This window comes from Dermacentor variabilis, chromosome 9 (genome assembly GCF_050947875.1).
Source record: "Dermacentor variabilis isolate Ectoservices chromosome 9, ASM5094787v1, whole genome shotgun sequence".
Classification (NCBI taxonomy): domain Eukaryota; kingdom Metazoa; phylum Arthropoda; class Arachnida; order Ixodida; family Ixodidae; genus Dermacentor; species Dermacentor variabilis.
In genome coordinates, this window is record NC_134576.1 from 4154512 (window position 1) to 4171079 (window position 16568).

Genomic DNA, 16568 nt, shown 5'->3' on the forward strand with positions numbered 1-16568 from the left:
CAAACAATTAGAAACTTCTTGATCCATGCGAGGACGTTAGGGAGGAAATTTAGCCTCTCCAGCTTTAGTATTAGACGCGCATGAAGTACAGTGTCAAATGCTTTTGCAAAATCTAAGAAAATGGCATCATTTGGATAATACGATCAAGTTTAGCATGTAGATCATGGACGAAAAGTGCACGCTGGGTTTAGCAGGAGAAGCCTTTGCAGAAGCCATGTTGTGAAGGATGAAAAAAATTGTTAGCATCCAAGAAGTTCATGATTTGGGAGTAAATGACATGCTCCATGGTTTTACATGGCACACTGGTTGAAGAAATGGGGCGATAGATAAGGGGAGATTGTTTGTCACCTGATTTGTATGTTGGAACGACCTTCCCCACTTTCCACTGGTTTGGCAGGATACCTGTAGAAATTGACTGCATGAACAACAATGACAAATATTCAATAGTGATGCGTTTAGTGTTGTTTACCAGTTTGGTATTGATCTCATCAACGCCAGCTGATGACAAGAACTTCATATTGTGTGGGCGCGGCAGCAGTGCCGAGATGCATCGGTCAAATCCATTCTTGTTTGCCATCCAGGTTACGCGTGGTTTTTGCTGCTCACTGTAACCGGACCTTCACCAGGGAATTCGTCGATGCAATTGTTCCGCCTACCTGATATCCCGGTACGTGACTGGCCTTATCGTCGGACACCAGATGGTGCCAGAGGCTACTTGCCCCCGACCAGTTCAACCCTATCAGAGGACAAGACCATGACGCTACGGGAATGCTATTTAAGGACCTGCTTCTGCGAGGGATCCTTCAGTGGGTGCGGCAGCAGTGCCGAGATGCATTGGTCAAATCCATTCTTGTTTGCCATCCAGGTTACGCGTGGTTTTTGCTGCTCACTGTAACCGGACTTTCACCAGGGAATTCGTCGACGCAACTGTTCCGCCTACCTGATATCCCGGTACGTGACTGGCCTTATCGTCGGACACCAGATGGTGCCAGAGGCTACTTGCCCCCGACCAGTTCAACCCTATCAGAGGACAAGACCATGACGCTACGGGAATGCTATTTAAGGACCTGCTTCTGCGAGGGATCCTTCAGTGGGTGCAGCAGCAGTGCCGAGATGCATTGGTCAAATCCATTCTTGTTTGCCATCCAGGTGAGGAAGCGGTTTGGCAAATCCTTTCATAGCAGTAATGTTTGCCTTGTTTTGCTGCCGTGCCCACACGTTTTGCTTGAGTGGTTCTGTGATCTGTCGAATTCCTTGCAGTTCCTGTGGTTGCTGGCAGGGGACGTCGAGACTAATCCTGGGCCCAGTGACATTACAATTGAAGAGCAGCTCAAAATGATTGCAAAAGACATCCAAGAGATAAAGAATGAAAAACTGGTGACCAATCAAAAACTTGGAGCGATAGATAAAAAGCTGGAAAAAATAGGCAAAATGGAAAAGCAGATCTTGGAATGCGTGGAAAGGGTTGACAAACTCGATCACCTGGTACTGTCCTTGACTTAGAAAGTTGACGAATTAGATAACAGAGGCCGCAGGTGTAACCTTGTTGTATACGGTGTTAAGGAAATCGAAAATGAGAGCCACCAAGATCTGCTCGATGCTGTTGAGAAAACAATCTTTGAAGATACAATAGGAATAAAAACGGCTGGCATCGAAAGAATCCACCGTCTTGGGCGAAAACAAACAATTGATAATCCCAAGCACAGACCTGTCATTTTGAAGTTATTTGACTAGTACCAGGATAAAGCTAACATACTGAGCAATTGCAGAAAGCTAAAAAGAACTGAATATTCAATTAGTGAGGATTATTCGCCTGCAGAAAGACAAATTAGAAAGAAGCTATGGGAAAAAACGAAAGTTAATCGAGACCAGAAAGAGATAGTTTTTTTGTCCAACGATAAAGTCAAAATAAATAATCGCCTGAACACCTGGGATGATCAAGCGAAAGACATAGTGGAAGTTGCAAAAAACAAAAGCATGCACAACGGACCAGCCACGCGAACTCGAAACCGCCGTCGACCCTAGTTGTTCTCAATGTTAATGCGCGCAGCCTTTTGAACAAATCGAACAGCTAGAAGCGATTCTGATCGCTCTTGAACCTGACATTATCTGTGTGAATGAGACATGAAGTAGCCCCTCCGGGCTACTCCATCGCCCGAAAAGACAGAACAACCAGAGGTGGTGGTGTTGCTTTGCTCATAGGCCAAGGCATAAATTACTCAGTGATGCCAGATATCCCTGGTGTGGAGGCGGTCTGGCGTAGAATTCAGCTGGGCCAGGCCCACAACTATGCTGGCACCCCCTACAGACCGCCCCAAGCCGAAGTCTCGTATCTCGAGCAGCTTCTAGAGTACATGTATCAACACATGCTGGGGAATCCATAATAATGGGAGGAGACTTTATACTTCCAGAGATTAACTGGGACTCTCTGAGCCCATCCAATGTAACAAACGATACCTTGCTGAGCTTTCTGTTTACCTTCAACCTGACCCAAGTGGTATCCGAGCCCACCCGTGTCCAGGGCACTTCAAGCTCCATTTTAGACCCTATTTTCGTAGGCGATTTATTTTCCAAAGAAGATAACAAAGTCGATATTCTTGAAGGACTATCGGATCATCACATGGTTTTTTGCATGTTCACCATTCCAAACTGAATCTGCCAACGTAACCTAGAAAGCACGTGTACGCATTTAACAAAGCAGACGATGACGCCATTATGACCTACCTTGCCCACGAGTACTACGACTTTAACAAGCTAATCTGAAAGGGCTCGGCCAACATCGACGAAATTTGGTTGCTGTTCAAAGCACATGTTATGCACTGCTTAAGGCAATTTGTCCCACAAATACAAAAGAACACCAATAAGCACAACCCATGGATTACATGTGACGTAATTCATTTAAAACGTAGAATAAAAAGGTTGCAGAAATCTAACGAATTATGCCCAGTTCCAGACTTCTGTCAAAAAATAAATTCGTTAAACAGACTACTAAAGGAAGCAACAAAGGTAGGAAAACAGCGCTTCTGCAGTACAACGCTAAGCAGTTTTATCAAAGACTCACCCCAGAAATCCTGGCGTTATGTCAGGCACAACGATAACCGTACAAAGCCATTATTGCCGACAGAAGAAAAGAAACAAGCGGAAGCGTTTAACACATTCTTCCATTCCGTATTTGCCCCCGACAATGGCATTACGCATGCTTACACGCCAGAAAATTAAAAGCACAACGAAACACTGAGTGCTCTAGTCGTAACTGAAGCAGACGTGTTCGCACTATTATTAAATTTAGACGATAAAAAGTGCAACAGTCCTGACGGAATCCCGAACTGTTTCCTGAAACGTTATGCCAAGCCTGTAAGCAAATACTTATGCCTTATTTACAATAAATCAATCTCTGAACAATGTATCCCAGTAGAATGGAAAATTGCCAAAATAGTGCCCGTCTACAAATCGGGCAATATTTCTTGTCAGTCAACTATAGGCCTATTTCTCTCACATGTACATGCTGTAAAATCTTGGAACATATTATCTTAAAATCCGTTACACAGTTCATTGAGGCAAACAATGTCCTCCATCCATGCCAACTTGGCTTCAGAACTGGTCTGTCTACCGTTACCCAACTCGTTGAGATACTACACGATTTCGCCAAAGCACTTAACGACCAGAAACAAATAGATGTAATTTACCTAGACTTCTCAAAGGCCTTTGATCGTGTCTGCCATGCTAAACTACTTCTAAAGCTTAAACATATACTAGGAGGTGGGCCAATTTTTCGTTGGATTAGCAATTACTTATCTGACCGCCGCCAGTTTGTTCAGTTAGGCTCCCACGCTTCTGAAACTGTACCAGTACTTTCTGGTGTACCCCAGGGTTCCGTTTTGGCCCCTATCCTGTTTCTTTTGTTCATAAATGACATAACTAATCAGACTGAATCCAAAATTAGGTTATTTGCAGACGACTGCGTCCTGTATAGAGAAGTACTAAACCGAAAAGACCAAATTAGTCTTAACAAGGATTTTTCTTTGATAGTCCAATGATGTGAAAACTGGTAAATGGCCATCAACTTCGATAAAACAGTTTCAATGTCAGTAACAAAAAAGAAATCCAAGCTTACTTTTTCATACGGCTGTGATAACACTATACTTAACACTGTCACTCAGTACAAGTACTTGGGCGTTATCATATCATCAGACTTAGGATGGTCGGCTCATGTAGAGCACGTAGCAAAGCAAAGCGATGCGAAAGCTTATGTTCTTAAAACGGGCCCTGTGATACTCTACGATGGAAGCCAAGCTCTTGGCCTATGTTACAATCATACGTCCTGTCTTAGAATATGCGAACGTGGCGTGGTTTCCCTTTGCCCAAAATCAAATCACTACTGTTGAGGGTGTCCAGCGAAAAGCCGCACGGTTTAGCTGTAACCGATTTCGACGCACCAACTCGCCTACTCAGATGCTATCCGAGATCGGCCTTCACACACTAAGCAGTCGTGCGATGCTGTACCGACTCAAATTTTTGTATCTCATCCTGCATAATAAGGTTCATGTGGATTCTAACACCTATATTTCCTATAACACATCCAGAGAAACCCATCACAAGCATCACCTACACTCCAAGAATATTCTTGCACTAACTATACATTCAGCTTTTAGTTCTTTCCACGAGTTGTTCGCGATTGGAATTTGGAATGCTTTAGCCCAGACGGTAGTTGCACAGCCCACTGTTGGCAAATTTGTTGAATTTGTTGGCCCAACAGTACTGTCAATCACAACTAAATGATGTTGTCAACATTGTCTTTATCATTGTATTAGTTACCAAATGTTTTTTGGAAATGTGTGATGTGAAATAATGGATGATGCTATCAATTGTATAACCATATGCTTATCCTTCTTTTCTTCCTTTTTGTCTCTTTGAAAAACATCATATGTAATTGAAATAAGCTCTTCGTGCATTATGTTTTTGCCATACTTATTGCTGTTAACATAGGTCCATGAAACTCCACACTTACTAAATACCCTTTTGTATTCTTATGTAAATGCCTGTACTACAATGTCTACAGACCCTTCTAACCCACTCCTGTAAAATCCCTGATGGGATTGACAGTATCATAAAATAAATAAATAAATAAATATTTTCGATTAGGGTTGGGACACCAACTGGAGAATGTTATAGAGGGAAAGGGTGGAAGTGCAGTGGTTGGAGGAGCTGATGTGATGCCAGGTTAATTTGTGAATACGGATGAAAAAGCAACATTAAAATATTCAGCATAATGAGCGTCACTGACTTCCTCGCTCACTGTGTTAGTAAGGGTAATAGCATAAGTGCTCCTAGGGCTTATTATTTTCCAGAACTTTCTTGTGTCACTGTTGAGGATCTTGGATAGTTCGGCATTAAAGAAAGACTGTTTAGCGCCATGAATAGTTTAGCGCCACATCGTACAATGAATAAAGGATTATTTATCTAATCGACCGCAGTTTGTTCAGATAAGTACTGCAAAGTCCAACATCAATGGAACAAGGAAGTGTTTCTGTGAATACTTTGTTTAGTGCAAAACAACAGACACAAGAAAGACGACAGGACAAGGTGCTTCTTGTGTCTGTTGTTTTGCGCTAAACAAAGTATTCATGGATTTGCACCAACTAGCCCGCCAACGCATTGTGCTGAAGTGTTTCTGTGACCAGCACTTCGTGACAGGCAATCATAAAATAGTAATTAACAAGGCATTGAAGTTTGTTTACAAATAGCCGTGCAATTAATAGCAAATGTCCTTGAGAGTAAACGAATTCGTCATATCAACAATTAAAAGAATTTTGGCAGAACCCATGTTACAGAAACTGTCTACAGTAATGCGTTTAGCATTGACTCAAGACAGCGACACAATGTACCGCCACCGTCGACACAAGCTGTGTGAGGCATGCACTGTAGTGGGACTCCTCTTTCGCGCTTCCCCAAGAATGCTCTGTACCACCTTGTGGTGCCACTGCAAAGCTTGTGCATGGTGTCCGAAGTACATGGCGCTCCAGTGCCTACGAATGCTGAGAAGCGCATCATGCGGCAACCAAGCTCTTACGCTTCTCTGACTTGCTGCGCCGTCTAGTGGCACTGCCAAGAAGTCTGCACACAGCCTCCAAGATGAGAAGCATGATGCACCTGCGAATGGCTGCTAGGTTGCCACAAGCCCAGTGGCAGTGACCCAAGTTGGCGAGAGGTTCACTGGAGAGTGGCACATACCCAGTGCATTTATGGCACAGCTTGCTAAAACATTGGTGTGACAGACACATTGGAAAGCAGTTCATACTTGGGCCATTTGGGGCCCAGCCTGCTAAAGCAACAGGTTGCTGTGCTTGAGAAACACCCTCGTGGCATGGTTTGATTCCATACAACAGAGAAGGGATTTAAGACCTTCTTCGTCACTGAAGATTGGCACACACCTACAGGCTCATACCCAGTCACCCAAGTTGGTGTAAAAAAGCTCCATTGAACAGCGGTACTTACACAGTCCCGAATCTACAGAGACCCATGTTGGCGTAAGAGACCTTCTTCGTCATTGAAGATTTGCACACACCTACTGGCATATACCGAATGACCCAAGTTGGTGTAAAAAAGCTCGCATCCACAGAGACCCATGTTGGCATGAAATAAGTTCATTGAGGAGTGCACATACTTACACATTGCCCCATGCTCAGTCACCCAAGTTGGTTCGACGGGTGGTTTCAAACCTCAGCACAGCAGCCCAATGTGCAACTCATTCGACTATGGACTATCCAGTGACCAAGGTAGGCAAGAAATTGGTTAGGTGTGTGCACACACACACACACAGCCCCGGAAAGTGCATGCTAATGCATTAAAAAAAGGTATTCTTATTGTGTTATAGCATCAGTATGCTTAGGGTACTTTAAAGGGCCCCTCACCAGGCCACACAGCAAACTTCGGTTACATGCCGGAAGTTGTTACGCATCCTCTAGGGTGCCTTCTGCCGCAAAAATTTTTCAAATGGGCTCATTAATGGCTGAGATTGAAATATTTCAGCGCTGTGAACCCACGATTTCAGGAGGCGAGCTTCACTGCAAACATAGACGCTCTCTCCACTTGCACTGCCTAGCCCCTGCAAGCGAAATTGCTTCCCTGTGTTCTCCCATACCGGACCTCAGGGATCGCGTGACGCATACGTCACGGGCCCCGCCTTCATTTCTTTTTTTCTCCTTGCTTTGTTGCACTGCGGCGCACTTCCGCTGATGCCGTTGCAGGCAAACAGTTGCAATTGTCTCGTTTTGCGCTGCGCATGATTTTTCACGCCGCGCATGAGGTCAACTGACTAGCGGGTTAAGCCTGTGCTACACGAATACTGAGGCAGACACAAGTAGATCACGGAGCATGATCCCGTGCTGGAACACAGTAGAAAATGACCTATTTTCGGTGTCTGCGCGTTCAACTGCACGACGAGGGAACCAGCAGACGCAACAAAAGTACATTTTTCATTCTGCGGTGTGAAGTAATACAAAAACATGCAGACATTTGGTTTGCGTGTTCCATTATTTGAAGTTTTAATTCGTCTATTCTAGCAACACATTACACAAACAACAGATGTTGCCTTGAATAATTCTCGAAGTCACAAGTCACCGTGAATGACGTCACAGCACGAACACGTGTACATAGGCAAACTAGCACACGTTTGCCATCCCCCGGCTTGTAGCACGGCGGCCGCGAGGAGAAGGAAAAATGGCATTCGATTTGAAATTTCAGACCTTTCCGCTGTGCGTAGCCATGTAATACTTTGCAGACACCATTGTTATCGTGCACTGTATGCTCTGTGCTTTTCACCTCAATATGGCTAGACTTTTTTATTTGATTTTATGTTTATTTCTTTCACATGATTGGGGAAGCCAAGGTAAAAGGTGGTAGGCCTGACTTGGCTCCGTGCTACTGACAGCAGCACACACATCCGCTGCATATATAACAATATATGCGTGTAAATCAAATACACAATTTCACATAAAAAAGCAAGAAAATACATTGGTTATGTACATAGAAAACAACTATGATGAGGCATCCATACAATAACTGAATATACATAGAAAAGATCATACACACAAAAAAACCTTGTCCTAAACCATGTACAATACCACAGTGAGTGCAACTAATTAGGGTATTCATTCGAATATTGCTTGATATTATTTTTAAACACCTTTGCTGAAGTTGAGAATTCTACATCTAGTGAAGTTTGAATGATGACAAATAATACCTGAAAGGTTAGTCTTTGTTTCCCGTAGCTTGTCTGGGTGATACATACTAATTTTCTGTGTGTTCTCAGATGGTATGTTACGGCAAGCCTGTCGGGTAGAGCGGTGTAAAATTTGTTTTGGGGAATATATTGGAGTAGATGATAGTAAGAAATGTGATGTGCTGGTAGAATTGTATATTTCCTGAATAAGGGCTCTGTAGGCAAATCCCACTGTCTGCCATGATAACCTTCAATGGCTCTAAAGGCTTTTTTTTTTTTTTTTTTCAGAACAAACAACCTATTTAAGTTTCCAGATGAAGTGTTTCCCCACACAAGAGTACAATATGATATTTTGGAATAAAAAAGAGCGCAGTACATAAATTTTGAGCCATGTGGGTATTAAATTAGTAACTTTATAAAGACATCCTATAGCATTACTCAAATCTTTTACTAAATTAAAAACATGAACATTCCATGAAAGGTTTTCATTAAACCAAACACCTACAAGCTTATGATTGGCAACTTGTTATATGAGATTGTTCTTATATTTAATAACTACACTACTTCGTTCAGTAGTGTTGATTGGCCTAAATATTATGTGTGTAGTTTTATTAGCATTCATGCTTAGCTTATTTGCCATCAACCAATTTCCCAATCTATTTAAATAATCATTTACCCTTATTTCTAATTTACTTAAGGGTCTGGGAAGCGGGGTTTACAAACTTTATTTTTTGACTACATTTAATAAAAATTGTCACTCAGACAGACTTTTTCATGCCGATTTCGAAAATATAATTACATTTTAAATTGACTGAGTGGTTCCAGATATAATTAAAATTATTTGCCTATTGTTTATCTGAACAACTGTAACAAGAGTATCAGCCAGAATGTTTATAAAGACATATGGCTGGATACAACAAAGTGTAAGCAACACAACTGTAGGACTACTTCTTTTGTATTGCACGTATTACCAATTTTATAGCAATTTAAAGTTCGATCTCCAGACATGGCAGTCATGTGGTCCAATCAGTAGCCAGATTTTAAAATTCACAAAAGCGAAATTAAAAAATCTGCTCCGAGCATTGTGTAGTATGCACATGTGCCGCTGTTAAAATTATGGTTCTATAGACAAGAACGGCACCGAGAGCGGCGCTGCTGCGCCGGCGGTAGATCAGGTATAGTGCGGACGGCGGTACGGACGCTCCTGTGGTCGAGGCTTCAGCGACTTCGTTCGTAGCTAAGTACCTTTTTATCTTTATTAGCTAGTGTTTTGAAATATTTTCTGTTGCATGGAGTAGGGGCGCAAATTTTGAATTCTTGGTGGGAGTAGCGAACGCACCGGCTTTGTCTAGGTCTGGCGGCTCCCCCGTTAGGCCTAGTTGGTAGGAGGGACCTATTGATAGGCCTCGTTAATTATTTCAGCTAGCTCCTCAGATTCTTGCATGGGGTAGGGAGTGACAATTCTTTATTTTAGTTTGGGATAGCGGTCGAGGTCGGCTTTGCTTGAGTGATTTGGCGAAGTTCCTCGTTGGGCCTCGGGACGTAGGCCTAGCGATGAAATCGAAGAACGCGAAGGCCGCGGGGGACGGGGAGCAAGTGCAGTGCGACGAGTGCCTGCGATGGTGCTTCCTCGACGAAACTAAGTTCCAGAATTTAGCAGACGCGGAGGGGTCTAGCTTCACGTGCAGGTCGTGCGAGGGCGTCAGGGAAGCCGTCCAAAAACTGGAAGGGAATTGGGCGGCTAAGTTCGACGAGCTTAAGGCAGAACTGAGGGAGGAACAGGAGAAGCGGGTAGCACTGCAGGCGAAAGTTGACAATTTTGTCAAGGTGGAGGCGGCCCAGGCCGCGCAGTTAGTAAGGACCGTGGCCGAGCTTGAGGCAGAAAAAGAAAGGAGCGCCGAACTGGAAAGGCGGCTCGACGCGCTGGAGACGCGGGCAGCGGAGAAGGTCGGGTCGGGACAACAAAGTGTTGGCAAAAACTCGGAAATTAGGGTAGACCCTACAGGCGAAGTGGGAGGCAGGGAGCCAAAGCAAGCCGTCGTCAGCTCGCCGCCGGTGAAATGGCGTAGTTATAGTGAAGCTGCACAACGCGCCCCGAGTGAGGCGACGCTGCAGCCACAGGGGCGCCAGCGGGCGCAAAGGGAGGGGCAGCAGGCACAGGCTGCAGTCGAACGGTTTGCACGTAGAAGGGTCCTGGTGATAGGGGACTCCAATGTGGGGAGGGCCGAACAGGGCGTGATAGCGAGAGTGAAGGCGGACGGGCGAGTACAGGTGGAGGTGCAAGCGGGCAAGGGTATGGCGGAAGCAATGACCAAGGCGCGGGAAGTAATTGGGGTCAGCACGGAGAGCGACAGCTTGGTCATTATGCATTCTGGGCTCAATGACGTGCTTAAGGGGAGAAGCCAGGACCTTGAGAGGCACATTGAGACTGGGCTGAGTAAGCTTAGAGAGGCCTCCGGGAGGGTGCATGTGACCATATGCACTATCCCAGAGGTCCAGGGCCAGGCTTACCAGGTAGAAAGGAGGGTGGTTGAGGCCAATCGGGTCATTAGGAGTCTGAGCGGACGACTCGGGTACAGCGTGATGGAGGTCAACAGGGACGTGTACGGAACCGGCTTCCGACCTTTTGTGCAGGATGGTATTCACTACAGTGGTGCCACTGGCAAAAGGATAGGGGGCAGGATGGGTCGCCAGGCAACAGCTTTTTTAGGGGGACCCAGAGCCCTGAAAGAAGCAGTGTAGGCGTGGAAGATTCGAGGCAGGAGCCACAAACACGCGAACATCGGTACTGTAGGAGAGGTGACAGGAATAAGCGCAAGAGCCAAATTAAGTCAGACATAGGGTTCATTAACATGCAAGGTGGCAGAAATAGGCTAAAATGGGAGGAAATCGAAGAACAACTAAGGCAGGAGAACTTAATGGTTTATGGGTTTGTAGAGACACATCTTAGGGACATGGAACAACCGCCCTGTAACCCTGATTATGCATGGGAATACTGCAACAGAGTGCAGGGTAGCAGGAAGGGTGGGGGAATTGGAGCATTCATTCATAAAAATACAAATTGGCAAAGGGTCAAACAGGAATGCAAGGAGCATTTATGGCTAGAAGGAAAAGTAGCAGGGGCGAAAACACTTCTGGGCTTTGTATACCTTTGGACAGGATCAAATGCTAAAGAGGAAAACAAAAAAATGTTGGACTGTATAGCAGCGGACATCAATGAGCTAGGAAAAGGATGTGAAGTAATTGTATTAGGAGACATGAATGCGCATGTTGAAGATATGGATGGGTACACAGACTCCGCAGGTAACATGCTGCTGGATATGTGTGAGAGGCTTAACTTAGTTGTCTGTAACTCTACTGAAAAGTGTGACGGGATCATAACATGGGAGGTAGGGGGTCGACACTCGACAATAGATTATGCGTTGATGTCACATAGGATGTACGATAGATTAGGAGCGATGATTATAGATGAACAGGGCTCCAGAAGTATGGGTAGCGACCACAAACGTATCAAGTTGAGTTTTAAGAGGGAAACTAAAGCACGAACGACGCGCGAGGAAACGCCAGACGTGATTTTTTACTCAGAAGACGAAATGGAAATAGCGGCCAAACAAATTGAAGAGGAAATATCAGAGAGTACTGAAACTGATTGGACTTACCCAAAGTTAATGAGACTATTTGAGCGTGAGCTAGGTAAGGCGCGAGTCAGGAAAACAAGGCAAGGGATACGAAAACTCAAGAGCTGGTGGGATGAAGAGGTTAAGAAGGCCATAAAGAAACGTCAGGAAGCCTCCAGGGAACACAGGTATTCCAAAAGTAAGGGAGAACCTGAAGCAGAAGTAGAGAGGAAATGGGTAAACTACATAAAATGCAAAAGGGAAGCATCTTATTTGATCAACGAGAAAATCAAGACAAAAGGGTCCGAATGGCTGTCAAAAATAAGCAATAAAAAAGATAAACAGGCTGCTAGAAAATTCTGGCAACATCTGAACTCCTTGGGTAATAGGACAAGCCTAGAGCAGAGGTATATAGTAACAGCTCAAGGTACTCGGTTAGAAGGAGAGGCGGCAATGGAGCATATAGGAACCATGATGAGGGAAAAATTTACAGAACAGACAAATGGTACATGCAGTACGTCGGAGAGGGATAGCTCGGTCAACCCACTGCTTTCGCTTGGACAAAAAGAGTGGGAAAGGGCGGAGAAGAGGGTACCAAGTAGCACATCGGCAGGCCCCGATGGTATTCCAATTATGTTAATAAAAAAATTGGGCCCGAAATCTAAGAAAGCATTGAGGGAGGTGGTGAGCAAAATGCTAGTGGATGGTAAAGTACCTGACGAATGGAGGCTAAGTAGGATGAGAATGATATATAAGGGAAAGGGGGACAAAGCTGACATAAATAACTACCGGCCTATAACAGTGACGTCAGTGGTTTACAGGGTGGTTATGCAGATTATAAAGGACAGACTGCAGGCATGGGTAGAGAACGAGGGGGTACTTGGAGAGCTACAAAATGGGTTCCGGAAGCATAGGAGGCTAGAAGACAATCTGTTCTCGCTAACACAGTGCATTGAAATAGCTGAAAAGGAACACAGACCCCTATGGCTGGCTTTTTTGGACATCAAGGGAGCCTATGACAGTGTACTTCAAGAGGGCTTGTGGGGCATTCTGGAAACTTTAGGAGTGCAAGATGGAGTAACCAATTTCTTAAAAGATATCTATAAAGGTAACCGGGTGATTATACAATGGGAAAAGCAGGTTTCGGAGCCTGTGATGATTAGGCGGGGGCTTAGGCAGGGGTGCCCATTGTCACCTCTGATGTTTATGCTGTACCTACAAGGTCTAGAGGCCAAAATACAGCAAAGCGGACTCGGCTTCAACCTATCATTTCTCAAGCAAGGAAAATTGATTGAACAGTCATTACCAGGACTGATGTACGCGGATGATATTGTATTAATGGCTGACAATGCAGAAGATCTGCAGGAATTAATGGACATATGTGGTACAGAAGGAGACAGGTTAGGCTTGAAGTTTAGCAAAGAAAAATCAGCAGTCATGATTTTTAATGATAACAGTTGCGGCGAGCATAAGATACAGGAGGCCACGCTGGAGATAGTCGATAAATACAAGTACCTTGGGGTGTGGATAAATAATGGCATTGAGTATCTGACAGAGTACGAAAAATATCTAACGACTAAAGGTAACAGAAGTGCAGCGATTATGAAGAGTAGGGCACTGTGGAACTACAATAGGTACGAGGTAGTACGAGGGATATGGAAGGGGGTAATGGTACCAGGCCTGACTTTTGCCAATGCAGTTCTATGTATTAGAACAGAGACCCGGCAACAGTTGGAAATTAGGCAACGTGGTGTGGGTAGGCTCGCTCTGGGAGCACATGGCAGGACACCAAATCTTGGAGTGCAGGGGGATCTGGGATGGTCTTCTTTCGAGGGCAGAGAGGCTAGTAGCAAGATAGCATTTGAGGAGCGATTGAGAAAAATGGGGGAAATTCGGTGGGCTAGGAAGGTTTTCAGTTACTTATACACGAGGAATGTTGACACGAGGTGGAGGAAGCGAACTAGAAAATTGACAAGCAAATACTTGGGCAGTAGCGGGGGAACAAGTAAGGAATCATCTGTCAAGAAAAAGGTTAAGGAGGCAGAGAGGGGTATGTGGAGTACAGAGATGCAAACCAAATCGGCATTGGAGACATACAGGACGTTTAAGCAAGAAATAGCCAAAGAAAATATTTACGATAACTCTAAGGGAAGCTCATTGTTGTTCGAAGCCAGGACAGGTGTACTGAGGACTAAAACGTACCGAGCCAAATACCAGGAGATAGATTTGGTGTGCGAGGCGTGTAGAGAGGAGGAGGAAACGGCGGAACACGTGATACTTGCTTGTAAACAACTTCACCCTGCAGTTGAATCTAACGGGGAACTATTCAAAGCCTTGGGTTTTAAAGACAGTGAAAGTAGAATAGACTTTGAACAGGTAGAAATGACTAAACGGAGGCTATCTGATTGGTGGACAATATCAACGCAAAAGTAAAGGAGTAAATACATAGGTATGCAGGCATATAGAACCATTAAAGGCTAGGTGGCGCGCGCCGCCGCCGCCCGATTCAAAGGGTTGAGCCACAATCATCCATCCATCCATCCATGAGAGCGCCGCATGCGAAGCAAAATTCTATTAGCGGGTGGTACCCCTCTCCCATCTCTCGTTCGCGCCGCCTTGATTTCCTCCTGCACTGCGCGTGTTTGGGCACGTTTCGTGCCACGCGCGGTGTGTGCCTACGTGTGTGCGCGTGGACATTTCCTTCGAAAGGCGGTGTACAGTCTGTTTCACATTTAGGGGAAAACTCGAAGCGCATTGCATCGCGATGCGGCGAGCGCTTGAGTCAGGCAGCGGCAGCAGCTCGCGCAGGTGCTCGAGGGGCGGGATCTTGAACGGCGCCGTCTGCTACGGCGGCGCGCGCTGGCCGCATTGTCGGGAAACGTTCTACTGTCAGGTGCAGGGCGCCGATCACATCGTTACTGCGTGAAATGAGCCGGTATTCTTTGCTAAGCGTTGCGCGACGCCCACTGATACGCCGCGAATGTAAGTTCATCGCTGCAGGGCAGTCATAGACGACGTACTGATTCCATACATTCTTGACGGCCCGTTTCTGGAAGGCGACTATATATTCTAACGCGATATGACGCCGATCCACACAGCTCGTGCTGTGCAAGAACTGCTAGAAGAGCGCGCAGTCACTCTCTTGGAGCGGCCGCCTCAATCCCCGGGCGCCAACATCATTTAAAATGTCTGGGGCTCGTTGAAAGTATCGTTGTCGCAACATCCCCTCTATCAGTCGCCCGAGGATAGGCTTCGATCCACCATCGTCAGTGACTGAGACGTGCTGCGAATGAACACATCCCTGATCAAATCATTCTACACTTCACTGCCTTCCAGGATGAGCGCTGTCATCGCTGCCGCTGGGGACATGACGAGATACTAACTGAAGTTCCGAGCGTGACGTGTCCAATTCCCCAGCGGCGGGCAGGGTCTGTCTGGTGTAGCGAATGGTTGTCGAGAAAAATCACTTCCAGCTCATTGTCTGAACCTAAAACTTTCATTTAATCGTATCCGTTTGTTTCATCGTGTTCGACTCCCATTGTTGAGTGCCGTTTTCCTTTCGAGCCAAACAAAGACTGAGCACGTTGCGCGCACATCTTGGTGCGTTTTGTCGCTGCTCATTACGGTAGCACACACACAGTGAAGAAATATACGTGCACACGCTCAGTACTCCGGCCTTTCGAAAGAACAAATGAACCATGCTGTCAAAAGAAGTTTGTGGAACTCCATTATCGCCAATGAAGGATCAGAGTTTGGCGACGCACAACGTTTAGTAAAGAATATCAGCTCAGTTCTCGCACTACCGATGAAATCGGTGCACTGCCCCTGAAAGTACCACGCTTCCCGAAAATGCGGCCAGCGCGCGCCGCCGTAGCAGACGACGCAGATCACGACACCGCCCCTCAAGCGTGTGCGCCTGCTCGAGCTGCTGCCGCCGCACGACTCCATTGCTTGCCGTATCGCGATGCAATACGTTCTGAGTTTTCCCCTTAGTGTGAAACAAACTGCACACGCTATATTTGCCTTTAAGAATTAAGGTCGGTACGCTTGACGATTATTTTTATGGCTGCAATGCGGCGAAAGGGCAGCGTCTGCTTAACTATGTAAGTGACGTTGAGCAGGTAATTGGAAACGACATCGTATGTGCCGCCGGAAAAATCGTCAGCACATACGATGCGGCACATACATACGGCACCTACAAGCTAAAGTCATTTTTGCAGTTTCTCACATTATGTTTGCTACAAATCCGTGTTGTATCTGATGGCGACAACGGACTTCTATCGACACTGTGCGGAAATAAACAAGATATATCGCTGCATAGCACAAGTACGACATGCGCACACAACTTTAACTAGTACGTCTCCTACAATATGGAATAGAGGCAGCAATGTAGACAGCTTGGCCATTTTTTAACAGTACTCAAGAGACGGAAGTTGACAGTATTATTAATCATTCCTGCTTCAGCAATGCCGGCGCGACCAAGACGCGGGTGTGTATTGTCCAGTAACCCGATCGATCGGTGCAGTGGTGAAGCGGGAATGAACTCCGGTCATGTTCAATGCATCATGCACATATTCAATTTCTCGGCACGCGTGAACTTCGGCCACTGCTAGCGCATACAACAGACGTGGTTTCCATTCTTGGGCAGCGCACACACAAACGAAACACGAGAAAGAAGACAGGACAAGCGCTCGTTGAACTTAAAGTTTTTATATCAATAAAAGGATTAT

General features: G+C 45.5%; 1 protein-coding gene across 7 annotated transcripts in view; it reads right to left on the bottom strand.

The window, feature by feature from the left end:
- Window positions 1-16568, bottom strand: part of p38b (p38b MAP kinase) — a 516218-nt gene that overhangs the window by 253921 nt on the left and 245729 nt on the right. The gene's annotated exons all lie outside the window — the stretch shown is intronic.